The sequence below is a fragment of the Protopterus annectens genome, chromosome 3.part1, assembly GCF_019279795.1.
Source record: "Protopterus annectens isolate FY-2018-M chromosome 3.part1, PAN1.0, whole genome shotgun sequence".
NCBI lineage: Eukaryota > Metazoa > Chordata > Ceratodontiformes > Protopteridae > Protopterus > Protopterus annectens.
The window spans coordinates 34,067,344-34,079,533 of NC_056732.1; the positions used below are offsets into that span (position 1 = coordinate 34,067,344).

Consider the following 12,190-nt stretch of genomic DNA (forward strand, 5'->3'; position numbering starts at 1 on the left):
AAAGATCCTTAGTTAAAGGCCAGGGAGTGAGACTAGCCTGCATGGTTAGCAGGTTGGAAGATTTGCAGAAGAAAAGGGATGTTTTATTGAGTATGCTTCTAAGAAGAGGATATCCGAAAGAATTTGTTACACCTTTGTTGGAAGAAGTTACTAAAAAGAGATTAGAGGGACATTTCTATCCCTTATTAGGAATTGATATTACCAGATTGTGTGCACTGTTGGAGAACAGTAACAACCATACTGGTCGTTTTCACAATGGGCTCATCCTCACATACACTCCACAGTTCCCACTGATTCGGGACATTGTTTTCAAAAACTGGTTCATCCTTAACAGTGATGAAAGTATAGGTCAGAAGGTTGGTGAAGCCCCTGCACTGGTTTACAGAAAGGACACCAGCATCAAGAATATCCTTGAAAGAAATCCATCTAGTAGTACCACCGATAGACTGGGAAAAATGACTAAATGTGGGCAGTGCACGGAGTGTAAGCACATATTAGAGGGAGACAAGGTTTTACTCAAAGGTTATGGATGGGTTAGATTATTTCAGAAATACAATTGTGGTAGTAAAAAAAGTAATTTATGCTAGCATTTGTCAGACTTGTATGTGCTTCTATATCGGAAAAACCAAAAATGCTTTCAGAACCCACATTTATCAATATATTTATGATATTGATAAATGTAACATTACAAATGCATTAGCCAAACATTTTAACCTTCACCCAGGTCACTATTTCAAGTTTATAGTTCTTGAACAGATCATCATAGACAAAAATGGTGGCCCTATTGACCATTTACTGGAGTATAAAGAACTATTATGGCAATTGATGGTCAATGCCGTCACTAGCTCAGGGCTTAATTATATGGTTTCACTTAGCAGTTTTTTTTTTAAATTAAAAGCAGACTTCTGCAATTAAATATTCCCTGGTTTTTACAACCATGGCAAGAATGTTATTGATTTTATCTGTTCTTGGTTATGTAAATATAGTTATAAAGACATATAACAGTTATGGTCAAAATTTACATGACTTGCTAGTAAAATGCATTAAGGAAGCCTGCACCTTTAAAAGTGGATGTACTTTTTATAGTTTTTGTAATTGATTTATTGCACTGGTTATATAAGACTCAGTGTGTAACTTGATTTTATTCTGAAGAAGTCATAGTTAAAAACTGCCGAAAGCGCTTAATAAAAATTTTTACTTTTCCTGGTCGTCCAGTTCGCTTTGTATTTTCTTAACTTTCAGCAAGTTATATTTTTTTCTTTTTTATATTCCCTTGTTCTGTTCTTAGTAGCAGATATACTAGATAGTAGATAGTATTTTTTTCTGTGTTTATACCCCTTCCTCAGTATTATCTATCTTGCCTTCGGCCTTTTGGCCTTAGGATTAGTGGTTAGTCAGTGATCCCTTTTTGGGACTATAGTTTTGGAATCTCTAGCTGTTTGTAATTATTTAGTTCGAGCCCCTTCTGGGCTGTGTGTATGTTTGTGTGAGTTACTTAGTTTAAAACAGCTCATAGTTAAACAGTGTGCTTGAGTTGTGTAATGTCTGAAGATAAGGACAAGCATCCAAAGTCTGGGTTTAAAAAATGCCCAGACTGCGGACAGAAAATGTCAGTCACAGATGCCCATGTGCAGTGTGTTTACTGCTTGGGTGAGGTACATCTGCAAGAGTCTTGCAGCATATGTCATTCCTTTTCCACAAGAGTGTTAGCTGAAAGGAAGAGGAAATTGATTGATATGGGTATCATTAAACACCCCTTTTCTGAGGCATTGTCTGACCAGGATGGAGCCAGTAACTCATCTAAATCTTCTAAGTCTTCCACTGATTCTAGATCCAAAAAAGGAAAGAGGTCAGAGAGTGTGGTGACTCCGGCTCCACTGCCCTTGGAGCCGACAGTCTGCTCATTTTGGAACCAAGACACGGCTTTGGAACCAGTGGCCGAAAAACCTCCTTCCATATTATTGCAATCAGCTCCATCTGTCCACTCTTCCAGGTCCTCTGTCAGCTTATCTGATCTGGATATGGACCGGCTGGTTCAGAAACTGTTAAAGGCACCAGACCTAGTTAAATTGCTATTGGGTCAGACACAACCGTCGGAGCCGAAGACCACTACATTTGAATTGTCTGCTCCTCCTCTGAGCCATATCGGTCCTTCGGAGCCAGAGGAGGCTGACCTGATGATTGTGGATCCCTTGGAGCTGACACCTGCTCCAGTGTCATCAGCTCCATCTGCCTGGTTGTTCTCGGCGCCGACCGGGGACTCTAGGAGCCAATACTCTCCGGTTGGATCCGGGGAAGATAGCCACACCGACTTGTCGGTGCTGACCCTTCCTCTTGGGGGCTCGGCTCAAGTGAGCTCGGCTCCTACCTCGGGCTCGGAGCCCACAGCCTTGGTGCAGGAGGAGATTGCAGCCCCATCTGAGTCATTGACTCCTTCTCATCGGAGTCAAGGTGCATTCGATGCCATGAGGCGAGTATTGTCTCCCAAGACTTCCTCATCTCAAGGTCTGGCCTCTTCTTCCCCTAAAGTGCCTGTGTCTGTTTCTGTTTTCCCTGGTCCTCCCAAACATAGAGACCCAGAGCCTCAGGTAGCCCCACAGGGCGCTCCCTGCTCTTCTGAGACATCTCCAGAAGTTCCCCCTGAAGAGGTTCCCAGGAAGAGATTATGCAAGAGGAGGCATTTGGACTCCCCCCAGGAGTCTATCACATCGGACACCGACATGGATGAATCAGAAGGGTCTCCCAGATCCCCCTCTGAGGACATTTCCTTTGCAAAGATTCTAGAAATCCTTAGGCAGAAGGATGATTGGCAGTCCAAGAGCCCTACTGAGGATGAGTCGGTTCTCCTGAAGGCATTTGGGTCTCAACCTTCCACCTCTTGGGTATTTCTGCCCTACGATGAGCTTATGGATCTGGTCTCTCTTAGGGCGTGGGAGTCTCTAGAATCTATGGAACCTGTTCCTAGGAGGCCTAATAAGTTTATTTCAGCCCCTGTGGATAAGTCCTTTTTGACCACAGGAGTCCTTGTTGATGCCATGGTGGTGGCGGCAGCCACCAAAAAGAAAATGTCTGAGACTTCCTCATCAATCCATCCTCCTAACAGAGAATCTAGGATCATGGATAGATATGAGAAATGCATGTTCAGTTCAGCGACTTTCTCACTCAGATCACTGAACTACTTGATACATTTTACCAGACTGCAGAGAGATCTCCTTAAGGAATTGGGAGATACTCTTCAGGGTGCTGTAGCTTCAAGTGTATCCAATAAGATTGCCACTCAGCTCCCTACCCTCAATTCGATAGTCAACTCGTCCATGTGTCTCATGTCATATGCAGCTGATGGTTCGAATAGAGCCGCAGGTACAGGAATCACTGTCTGTAGGCATGCCTGGATGCGACTCTGTTCCTTCGTGGAACCCTTCAAGTCTTCTTTTACTAATGCCCCGTTTGACGGTTCATCTTTGTTTGGGCCAAAGGTGAAGAACACTTTAACCAGGTGTGAGCAAGAAGAAAAGACTTTGTCTGCCGTCGGAGTCCATTTTTCCACCCCCACTTGACCCTTTCCCAAAGGTGAGAGCGGAGGAAAGATGTGGTTCCGGAAAGCCCAGGGAGCCTTTCAAGACACATGTGGAGAGCCCCCCTCCAGAGGCAGAGGAGGGGATTTCAATGGAAGATGCCACCCTCGTGGCAGAGGGGGTCCACAACACCAGGGTGACAGAGATCACTTCTCTGGTCAATCCTACCAGCGCTCTGGAAGGGAGGCCCGGCTGTCCTACTCTGGAGGCAGTCGGGGGTCGCTTATCTTTGTACCCCAAAGCCTGGCTAAATATAACAAATGACAGTTGGGTGCAAAGTATCATTTCCAGAGGGTATTTCATACCATTCTCCACCCAGCCTCTTCCCATCAAAAAAATCCCGGACGTTCCACCCAGTCACATGGGACAAGCAGCAATAGAGGTACACTGATTGCTAGAAAAAAGAGTCATCCAGCCAATCCCGGCAGACCAGACAGGATTCGGAACTTACTCAAGGTTCGTTTTGGTTCCAAAGAAAACAGGGGACTGGAAACCCATTTTGGATCTCAGCAGACTCAATCAATTTGTGAGAAAAGAGAAGTTCTGAATGGTCTCGCTACAGTCCATACTCCCCTTGTTGGGGAAGGACAATTGGATGTGCTCCATCGATCTCAAGGATGCGTACTACCACATAAAGATGGCCAGACCATGCAGAGATCACCTGCATTTCTGGCTGGGAGCCAATCATTATCAATTCCGAGCTCTGCCCTTTGGTCTCACTACAACCCCCAGAGTGTTCACCAAGTGCATAGCAGTAGTCACGGCTCACCTGAGGCATCTAGGGATTCCAGGTGTTTCCATATCTAGACAATTGGCTGCTTACCTCCACCACCAGGCATCAACTTCTTCACTCGAGAGAGGCTACTCTGACACTCTGCAATCAGCTAGACATTACAGTCAACTTCGAAAAGTCTGCCTTGTTGCCATTGCATCATACTGTTTTTATAGGGACAGAAATAGACATGTCAACCACCACTCTCCGCCTTCTGCCAGAAAGAATCTCTATTCTTCGCCAACACATCATGTCCCAAATATCACACCCTAAGAAATTTGCATTCTAATGCTTACACCACTCTTCTTTCCCTGTTTTTATTTTCTATTTTTACAGCTTGGGCCCCTGCCCACCCTGCCCTATTCTGCTGAATATAAGCTCCTGTGCTGTCTGACCGAGCCTACTCCAACGAACTTAACCTGAAATTGTAAGGCCTTCTGTTCCCTGAGTCCTCCCTCCACAAGATTACAAGAAACTTGGGCCCCTGCCCACCCTGCCCTAATCTGCTGAATATAAGCTCCTGTGCTGTCTGACTGAGAGCCTACTCCAACGAACTTAACCTGAAATTGTAAGGCCTTCTGTTCCCCGAGTCCTCCCTCCACAAGATTACAAGAAAGTATGTGTACTGTTATAGCTCTGCACTATTGAATAGTTGGTACTACTAGGTCGCAGTACGCTTCCCTGCCAGACTAGCCAGCAGCCACTACCTCCTACTGCACTCACTATTTGTTCCCCTTTCCTCCAGTACCTCCCCTTCTTCAGTCCTCTACCACCTTTCCTCTGCTCTCCCCCTCTCTGCTGCTCCCTCTGTCCTTCTCCTTAGCATTTTTCCCTCTATTCCAATTTCTCTGCTCATCTCAGTACCCTCCCTCCTCTCCTTCTCCTACATTTCTTACCTTCACAACTCTGATAAACCTGTTACACTTACCTTATAAATACTCTCTTGTAACTGATTGTCTTCTGCTTTTCTCACCTCCTCTGGCTCTTCCCTCCGTTTGCCCTTGGACTCACTCCGCTCCCCTACCCTGCCCCCAAATCCCACTTCTAACACATCCACACTTATACATCACCAGCTCCTCCCTACATTCTTTTCCACCTATTAGACTCATTCCCCCCCACTACTTCCTACTTTAATTAACCAATCTAAACCCTGCTTTCTTTTCTCCAACCTCTCCTACTCCTCCCACTTCTCACTACACTTAACCCTACACTCTCCTCTCCTACTTGATATCTTCCTTCCACTCTTCTTTCATTTCTCTCCTAACTCGCACTATTCCAACTACATCTTTTCTTCATCCTTTACCCACCCATTCAATCATGTTCTCCCAAACTCTCATTTCCCTCAGACTTCCCTTCTCTCTTCTAATTTGTCTTCTTCCTCTCTATCACACTACGTCTTACTGCTCAATAACTCACCCTTACCTGGCTACTTTTCACACCCTCACTTTCTCCCACCCACATCCTCCTTCACTCACTCACTTCCACTCCATTTCCCCCTGCCTTATCCCAATAAACCTACTACACCTCTTCCATACCAAAATATTCTCCTCCTCTACAAAAATCCTCTCTCTTACATTTCCACCAACCCCAAACAACTTCTTACTCTCCAAACCTAAAAGACTTAAAGTTTTCCCTTATAATTTCCTAGCCTTATCTGGAGACATCCACCCTAATTCTGGCCCCTGCCTCAGTACTAACAACTCCTTCCCTCCTTCTCCCTCCTCCCACACTCCAAATACACCTCTCCCTCCCACTCCCTCTACTCCTAAAACCTCTCCTACCACCCTTAAGGTCTTCACTATTAATGCCCAAAGCCTAAACAACAAACTTCACCATGTTCACGCCTGGATTAACCACAACCAACCTGACATCTTAGCCGTCTCTGAGACCTGGCTAAAACCCCATATCTCTGACTCAGAAATCCTTCCTCCTGGCTTCAACATCCTTAGGGTGACCGACTAAACAAAAGGTGGAGGCTCTGCCATTATCTACTCTAACCTTCTCTCCATAATCCCCCTGCAAATCTCAACCCCTCTATTCAAAAATACTGAAATCACTGCTTGTCTGCTCCAGCTCAATAAACATAAAATATCTGTATCATTTCTTTATACATCTCCCCTGGCGACAACATCTCTACCCTAGAGAATATTCTCCACTGGGCCTCATCTGAAATAAAATATGAAACATTTATTCTAGGAGACGTCAACATTGATTGGAACAAAATCAACTCACCTTCCCCCACCCTAGCTATCAACCTTTTCAACTTCTCTCAATTAATCCATTCTATAACCAGGCCCAACAAAAAACACCCCCCTGGCTCCATCATAGATTGGATATTAGTCTCCCACCCTAACAAAATCTCTCTATCTGGAACTATCCCTGACTCCTTTAGTGACCATCAACCTGCCTTCATTCATCGCTCAGCTAACCCGGCTCAATTCCTACATAATTATATCCAAACTCGTAACCTTAGCAACTTCAACCCCATAATTTTCTCCAACATATTCAAAGAAATCAACTGGCAAACCCTTCAAATTCTGTCACTTTCGACAATGCCGTAGAACATTTTAACTCCATCTTCCTAAATACTCTCAACTCTCTAGCCCCCTTAGAAATAAGCGAATCAAGGCCAATTCTGCTCCTTGGCTGACCAAAGAGACTAAACAAACCATGCAACTCAGAGACAAATCTTGGAGGCTTTATCAGAAAAGCAAACAGCCTTCTGCCTTGTTTCAATTTACCCAACTCCGTAACCAAGTAAAAAACTAATCATCAGAGACAAAAAACTACTACAACAAACTTCAGTCTACTAATCTTAACAACCCCAAACATTTCTGGAAATCTGTAAACTCTCTTCTCCATCCTGGGTCACAAAATAACCCCTGCCCTGACCCTAGTTTAAATGACAATGAACTAAGCTCACTCTTCAACACTTTCTTTACTGACTCTATAGCCAAACTAACCAAAACATTCCCTGATAACAACCTTTCCAACCTCCTAAACTCTCCAAAGGACTGTCACCCTATGTTTCAATTCAAACCAGTTTCCACAACTTTTATAAAAAAGCTCTTAACCAAACTAAAACCTTGTTCCAACGCCCCCGACAACATCCCCCCCTCCTTCCTCAAACCATGGCAGAAGGAATAGCTCTTCCAATTAGCATCCTGATTAACAGATCCTTAAAAGAGTCATACATTCCCAAACTCTGGCGTTCTGCCTACATTCTACCACTTCATAAAGGAGGTAAAAACAACTCTACTTCTAACTTCCGCCCTATAGCCCTACTCTCCCCTATATCCAAAATCCTTGAGAAATGTGTCCACCACCAACTCTTACCCTACTTAACAGAGAATCAGCTACTTACACCCACCCAACACAGTTTCTGTCCAGGCCACAGCACTATAACTGCCCTACTTTCCTTCTTAGAAACAGTTAATCAAGCCAGAGATTCCGGACTTCTAGTATCCACTGTTCTGCTGGACCTCTCCAAAGCCTTTGATACCATCTCCCATTCACATCTACTCTGCCACCTCTCCAACCTTAACCTTTCCACTAATACTCTTGCCTGGTTCTCCAGCTACCTCTCTGACAGATCCCAGGCTGTCAGATGGAAGAACTCTACCTCCTCCTTCTTACCGACTCCTACTGGCGTCCCTCAGGGATCCATTCTCGGTCCCTTACTTTTCAACATCTTCATAAACAACCTTCACACTGCTCTCCCTGACACTTCAGTCATCCAATATGCTGATGACTCTACCTTAGTCTGCACTGCCCCCAGCTTTACTGAACTTCTCTCTAAAACTCAAACAGCTTTTTCCACTACAGAAAACTGGATGCACCAAAACCACCTCTCCCTCAACTCCAATAAATCCAAAATACTAATTTTCCGCCCTTCCAAGACTTCTTCCTTGGACAAAAACTCTTTCAACATCCTCAGCCAAGCTAACACTCCAATTGAAGTGGTCCCCTATGCTAAACTACTTGGCATAACCATAGATGAACATCTTAAATTTGACCTCCACATTCAACAAAATATAAAAAAGACCCACCAAAAACTAGGCATGCGCTACAGGAATAATATATTTATTTCCAAATCCTCCAGGCAGACCTTAGCTACCTGCTTCCTCCTACCCTCTCTACTTTATGGAGCCCCTCTCCTAACTAATCTGTCTGCCTCCCTCACCTCCAAACTTGAAGCTTGCTATAATAAAATCTCTAAATTCGCCACCAAATCCAAAAACTCAACCCACCACTGCCTCTCCCTTCAATCTTTAAACTGGCTAGAACTCCCAAACCACCTCGACTATCTCCAACTAACAACCACTCATAGATTAATATTCTACCCAGAAAAATGCCCTGCTCTATCCAACATCCTCCCCCCTTACATTCCCAACCGATCTCTAAGATCTGAACACCAAAATCTAATCTCCATCCCCAGACCAAAACATCCCGCTGGTCAACATCTTCTATCCTTCTCCCTAGGTAGGAAATGGAACTCTCTCCCCCCTTCTCTTAGAACCATACCAAACTCAGACGACTTCAAAACCCAACTTTTCTTACACCTTTCTTCAAAATGGAAATGTTCTTGCTTTCACCCTACTTAATCCCAAGGTTCCCCTACACTAAGCCCCCATACTCCTGCACCTTTATACACTCAAACTCTAGCTTTGTTTTTAGCAGGCTCTAACTTCACTGTATGGATGACAATATTGAATAGTTAGCAAAAAAAAAAAAAAAAAAAAAATGTTTGACTAATTTTTAACTTTTCCTGTGTCCTATAAATTCTTGCAGTGTATTGTAAATTTGCATTCTCAATGTCCTTACTGTGTCTACTTTCTATTGTAAATATGCATTTTAAAATATTCTTACTGTGTGTACTTTCTATTGTAATTTGAATTTGCAGTGTCTTACTTTGTTTTCTTGCTGTTGTATTATGTTTTGTATTCTTTTTAAACATTGCATTGGTTGTACTGCCTTTGGAGCTTTTCTCCCCGGGCCTCCACTGAAAATGGGTTCTTCTTGACCCAGTGGACTTCCCCGGTAATCAAACTGAAATAAATAAATAAATAAATAGATATGAGAAATGCATGTTCAGTTCAGCGACTTTCTCACTCAGATCACTGAACTACTTGATACATTTTACCAGACTGCAGAGAGATCTCCTTAAGGAATTGGGAGATACTCTTCAGGGTGCTGTAGCTTTGAGTGTATCCAATAAGATTGCCACTCAGCTCCCTACCCTCAATTCGATAGTCAACTCGTCCATGTTTCTCATGTCATACGCAGCTGATGGTTCGAATAGAGCCGCAGGTACAGGAATCACTCTCTGTAGGCATGCCTGGATGCGACTCTGTTCCCTCGTGGAACCCTTCAAGTCTTCTTTTACTAATGCCCCGTTTGACGGTTCATCTTTGTTTGGGCCAAAGGTGAAGAACACTTTGACCAGGTGTGAGCAAGAAGGAAAGACTTTGTCTGCCGTCGGAGTCCATTTTTCCAACCCCACTTGACCCTTTACCAAAGGTGAGAGGGGAGGAAAGATGTGGTTCCGGAAAGCCCAGGGAGCCTTTCAAGACACATGTGGAGAGCCCCCCTCCAGAGGCAGAGGAGGGGATTTCAATGGAAGATGCCACCCTTGTGGCAGAGGGGGTCCACAACACCAGGGTGACAGAGATCACTTCTCTGGTCAATCCTACCAGCGCTCTGGAAGGGAGGCCCGGCTGTCCTACTCTGGAGGCAGTCGGGGGGTCACTTATCTTTGTACCCCAAAGCCTGGCTAAATATAACAAATGACAGTTGGGTACAAAGTATCATTTCCAGAGGGTATTTCATACCGTTCTCCACCCAGCCCCTTCCCATCAAAAAAATCCCGGATGTTCCACCCAGTCACATGGGACAAGCAGAAATAGAGGTACACTGATTGCTAGAAAAAAGAGTCATCCAGCCAGTCCCGGCAGACCAGACAGGATTCGGAACTTACTCAAGGTTCTTTTTGGTTCCAAAGAAAACAGGGGACTGGAAACCCATTTTGGATCTCAGCAGACTCAATCAATTTGTGAGAAAAGAGAAGTTCTGAATGGTCTCGCTACAGTCCATACTCCCCTTGTTGGGGAAGGACAATTGGATGTGCTCCATCGATCTCAATGATGCGTACTACCACATAAAGATGGCCAGACCATGCAGAGATCACCTGCATTTCTGGCTGGGAGCCAATCATTATCAATTCCGAGCTCTGCCCTTTGGTCTCACTACAACCCCCAGAGTGTTCACCAAGTGCATAGCAGTAGTCACGGCTCACCTGAGGCATCTAGGGATTCCAGTTGTTTCCATATATGGATGATTGGCTGCTTACCTCCACCACCAGGCATCAACTTCTTCACGCGAGAGAGGCTACTCTGACACTCTGCAATCAGCTAGACATTACAGTCAACTTCGAAAAGTCTGCCTTGTTGCCATTGTAGCATACCGTTTTTATAGGGACAGAAATAGACATGTCAACCACCACTCTCCGCCTTCTGCCAGAAAGAATCTCTATTCTTCGCCAACACATCATGTCCCAAATATCAAAGAACAGAGCACCAGCAGCAGAGGTATTAAAAGTTCTAGGATTGATGGCGTCAGCTATTCTAGCAATCCAATTAGCAAGGATGCATATGAGAATCCTTCAATGGCTTTTATTCACGCAATGGTCTTAACAAGAATTTCCAATGAGTCACATGATCCTGATAACAAATTCCTGCAAGAAGGATCTTCAGTGGTGGTTGACGTCTCTTCATGTCACAGTAGGACGTCCTTTCATGCTTCCCCCCTCCAGTTGCCACTGTGACCATGGATGCTTCCCTGATTGGGGGGGCTATTTCAGGGAAAGACTGCCCAAGGCACATGGACAGATCAAGAATCACATCTGCATATCAGTGTCCTGGAGATGAGAGCAGTACTTCTAGTGTTGCAATACTTTCAGGACTCTCTTCCTCTTGGGACAATTGCAATACAGACAGACAACAAGTCAGTGGTCTGGTATCTGAACAGACAAGGTGGGACCAAGTCTTATCCCCTTTGCTGAGAACCCTCAGAGTATGGCAGTGGGCACTGTAATCCCAGTGCTTTCTGTTGGGAACACACATCCTGGGCAAATCCAATGTAATAGCAGACAGACTGAGCAGAGCAATCTTGTTGCCCAATGAATGGTCCCTCAAACAAGAGATTGTGGACAGGATTTTCCACAAATGGGGCCAGCCTTCCTGCGACCTCTTCGCCAGTCACATCAACAACAAATGCAGAAGCTATTTTGCCCTAATTCCCATGCCAGGTCACTCCCCGAGGGATGCTCTTGTCCATGATTGGCCCCCGGGTCTCCTCTATGCATTTCCACCAACTCCCCTGATATCCAAATTCTTACAGAAAGCAAAGTCGCTGGGATGGACAATCATCCTCATAGCCCCTCATTGGCCTCGGCAGATTTGGTTCCCGTTTCTTTACCATCATATTCTGGAAGATCCATGGATCCTGGACCCAGTTCCGGACTTGTTGACACATCCGTCAGGGGATCTTCACCCGTCATTGCAGACACTGAAGCTAACCGCTTGACTGCTCCAATTCCCCGCATAGCCAGGCTCTATAATCTTTCCCCTGACAATAGCCAGATTTTCTTGGCTTCCCACAAACCTTCCACCAGAAAATTGTATCGTAGTAAGTGGAAGAGATTTTCCATTTCGGCTTCTTCCCACAACAATTTACCCTTATCAAGCACCATTGTCTTCTATCTTACAATTCTTGACAGAAATCTTCAACAAAGTAGCAGCGGCAGCTACGGTATGAGTACAATTAGCTGCTGTATCTAATTTCC

At 44.7% G+C, this 12,190-nt stretch overlaps 1 protein-coding gene across 8 annotated transcripts in view; it reads left to right on the forward strand.

The window, feature by feature from the left end:
- PTPRM (protein tyrosine phosphatase receptor type M) overlaps window positions 1–12,190 on the forward strand; it is a 4,358,319-nt gene that overhangs the window by 3,938,345 nt on the left and 407,784 nt on the right. The window lies entirely within an intron of this gene.